Source organism: Nelumbo nucifera, chromosome 8 (assembly GCF_055504915.1).
Source record: "Nelumbo nucifera cultivar China Antique chromosome 8, China Antique-T2T, whole genome shotgun sequence".
Classification (NCBI taxonomy): domain Eukaryota; kingdom Viridiplantae; phylum Streptophyta; class Magnoliopsida; order Proteales; family Nelumbonaceae; genus Nelumbo; species Nelumbo nucifera.
Genome location: NC_142656.1, coordinates 55,166,343 through 55,170,704, shown reverse-complemented (window position 1 = coordinate 55,170,704; position 4,362 = coordinate 55,166,343).

The window sequence follows — 4,362 nt, the reverse complement described above, 5'->3', positions numbered from 1 at the left end:
AATTGAGAATATTTTCCGAAATTGTTAATGGGAGATGTTTTTAATACACGGTTAGGATGTGCCGGTGTTTCAGGCACTATGGATGTGAGATGTTGAGCAGGAACAGTTACCCTAAGAATATTTTCATAATTTTGGGTACTTTGAAGAGGTATTTTTGTCATTTTTGGATTTAAGGAGGGTCAAGAGTAGAGATGGGCTTTGGCGGTCTCATCTGTATGGGTTAATATATAATCTTTTTAATTAAAAGTGGCAGATTAGGGTATTTTCGGGTGAAAATTGATAGATTAGGGTTTTGAGTCATTCTAGATTGATTAATGAGGTCAACTTGACCCAATTACACATGGATCAAGTCCATTTGGAGGGAGAATGGTTTGGTCAATAAGAACCCTTGAAATAGAATCTTTGTCAAATGAAAGGTAAATGAGGGAGTTTTGAGTTAAAACTTCATGGGTAGATATTTTAAGATTTTTGAAGTCCAATAACAATGTCTAATGGGTTCAAGAATGTTGAGATTAAACCAAGGACGAATGATGACACTAACATAGTTTTATTGCCTTACTATCACTTGTAGTTATACTAGTTTTGATGCCATTCATGTATATAGACATTGATCTCCATGCTATAATATAATATAATAAAAAATCTTTGCTTTAAAGATTATAATATGATATATCATGCCATCATAAGGTTTCTTAGACATGCATTCATAATTGACTACACATTAACAAGCTTTTCAGAAATGCTAGCAAGTCTAGGGAGTGTTCTCCAATCTCCAATGCTTATGATTCATTTTTTGGGGTAAATTACAAAGACCCCCTTGTATTGTGGGGTCAGTGACAAAGACCCACTATACTTTAATTTGCAACAAAGACCCCCTAAATTTTTACCATGTGACAAATGTCTTTAGCCATTAAATGACGAAGTGCATTAAATTACCAAAATACCCATATGGGCTTTCTTTATTTTCTTTTCATTGCCCATTTTTCTTAAATCCTAACCTAATCTAATATTTGTATTCCCTTCCCTTGTATATGTGGCTCACTAATTACCATTATCTCCTCTGCCCCTGCTAGTGCCTATCACCATTCACCTTCAACATTCACCACTGGTTACCCACACAAGTAGCAGAATAGGGTGATCTTGCTAGTACAACCAACAAGATCACTAGTCATGTGGATTCCCATGACAAAAAATACCAATTGAAGATAATTGAACAAATCAATCATTGTCGTGGTCACTTGAATCCATAGTGATATGGTTAGTGATGTCTTATCATCTTTCAAATAAATAGGAAAGGGTGGTTTGGGGATTAAAAATAAACAGTTGAATAAAAATTTTCTTCAAAATTAACTGACAAAGGGAGTCTTTGTCTAATGGCTAAAGTTCAAGGGGTCTTTGTCGAAAATTAAAGTACATAGGGGGTCTTTATAATTTACCTTTTCTTCAAAAAAACAACTATAAAATTAGTGATATAGAATTAGATGATCAATAATCTCTGAACACTTCCATAAAGAATAAAATATTTCTTTTGACCATGTGTGAAGTAAAGCATTGACAAGGATAGTATTGTTGGGTGTAGGCCAAATAAACAAGGTTACTCTTAATGGGATTGGGGAACATTTCTACAAATCTTTGTAGATAATTGGGGACAACACAGAGGTTGTAGAACCACAAGTCAAGATCACCAGACAAGGTGATACCCTCACCTGCAAATAGTAGTGGAATACATGCAATTTTGTCTTTAACATAATGTGACATTAAAATCCTTCAATTTTGTTCACCATGCCTTCACTCCAAGAAGAAGTACAATGCTCAACATGACAATAATAATGAAAGCATAAAAGATGGTCGAGAGGCAGTAGCAGTGAAAGCATCAAAGAGAGTAAAGACCATACTAATAGTTCATATCATCAACAATACCAGTGGCAATGTCAGTCATGAAATCAAGGATCCAAGAGCTAGTGTATAACTTGCCTATCCCTGATAATCCATCAAACACCAATTCTCAAATCATCTCAATTATTTATGACAAAACAGAACATTGTGACATGCTTTGAAGCAACTTGAAGGAATTTTACAACTTCATAAAATGGTTATTTGAGTCTTGAAATTTCTAGTTCTAGCCACAAAATCCTCTACATGGCTTGGATTTTTACTTTGGTTACACTCAAAGTTCATACTTGCTAACATATTAAAAAAATATGGGATTAAGGATGTATTAAACATATTAAAAATGAAGAGTTCCTCTAATTTTATCCCATTTTTAATCAAAAGTCCCCATTTTAGGTAATTTGTACACATTTTTTGTCTGACAATATGAATATGTCAATATAAATAAAGTGTTGCTAATTACTTAAAAAATAATTATTTTTTTCCATATTATCTATTAGTCTTCTATTTTATTTATTTTACTTTGTGAATCATTAAATGTTACAATTTTTCTAAATATTACGAAAATATTTAAATATTAGCAAATATATAGAATTAGGCTATAGTCATAATTAAATTAATCTAAGCCTGAGCTTGAGGTTTAAGACTTCAAGATAGTCGGGACTTGTGCAATGCACGAACTTTGTCTAGTAAAATTGAAGTAAAAGGAACCTTACGACATTTTGAATTAGAGAAAACTCATTTATGCATAACTCAACCATTGTTTTTAGGTGTTAAGAATTAGTTCAATTAATGTAGCATACCCATGTTAGATGAACTTGCATTAACAAAAAAAATGCTAGACTGAATTAGTTGTGGATGAAGTTAAGGCTCCGTTTGGTTTGTGGAATGTAGATGAGAAAAAGGGGATATTCCAAAAATATTCCCTTTTCTCATATTTGTTTTGAGGGAAAGAGGGGGATGGGATGAGAAAAAGGTGGGATGCGAGATCCCAACTCGAGAAAAGTTTCTACTACCTTCAACTCTTCAACACTGATATCGTCTTCTTCCATTTCAGTCCGACAATCCCACTCACTACCTCTTCTCCTATCTGTGTCTCAGTGTCATGGGGAACTACATCTCTTGCATGCTTGCCAACCCAGCAGGAAGACAATCAAGAGGTGCAAAAGTGATCCTACCAAGCGGCAAAATCTAGCAACTTGACGGCCATGTCAAGGCGGCGGAACTCATATTCGAGATACCCAATTACTTCTTGGTGGATTCCCGATCACTACAAATAGGACAGAGGTTCTTTGCGCTTAGCGCCAATGAAGATTTAGAAATGGGTAACATCTATATCATGTTTCCAATGAAGAGAGACAATTTTGTTATCAAAGCAGTAGAATTGATGGCCATGTCAAGTTACCCTCTTTGACTAACTTTCTTCTTTTCCCCAGTTCTGTGCGTTTGTATGCAATTTTTTTTGGGTTCCTTCCCTTAAATTATAACGGTGTAGCCTTCCTAGCTTAATCCAATGGTCAATATCTGGTTAAATGGCTTTCATATGTCAATTGTGAGAATTGATGAAGAAGTATGGCAAGGTGGCATTGAAGAATTCCCGATCACTTCAAATAGGACGGAGGTTCTCTGCGCTTAACGCCGATCAAAAATTTAGAAATGAGAAACGTCTATATCATGTTTCCAATGAAGAGAGTCAATTTTGTTATCAAAGCAACATACATGGGAGCCTTGTTTATAAGTGTGAACAGGGCTGCCAACCGGGCTTCGAGTGTTGGGGCAATGTGCATCGTGCCGAGTACTAGGGCGGTGCGCATCGAAAGTTCAAGTAATAATGTTGTCGATCGCAACCATTCGACGTCGACATCAACGTTGCCTCGAGAAGAAGAAGAAGAAGAACCACCCCCCCAAATCTTCCCACAAACCAAACAGAGCCTAAAAAACCCCATATTTAATTTATTATTTAAAAATTAAAAAAAACACACACACAAAATTCTGAAGGAGTTGGGAAGCAACATGCATGAGAACTTGAGAAGCCCAACATGGACTGCATTTAGAATATATTACCTAATGGATTACCCATGCTGAGCAATGAGCATGGGTATATATCTGAAAAAATAGGATCTAATAATAAAGTGCAACTTCCTAAATAAGACCAAATGATAAAAGGAAACTTAATGGTCATAAGAGGCACTTGTAATGAATTGAAGGTGGCTCAGTTGGTAGGATCTCTGACTTGTAGTAGAGACCTGGGATCAAATCCCACTGCCACCAGGGTTGGGGGTTTAAAGGGATGGGGGATGGATTGCCCCTCGTTGTGTAACCCCATGCAGCATAGTATTGATTACCAAAGGAGAGAAATGATTAGCATTTCCAAAAAAATAGCTATAAGAAGAAGGGCTGTTTTTGGAATCATCTAAAGGAACTGAAATATTAAAATGTCCCGATTTTTTGTTAAAAGACTAATGTAAGTTT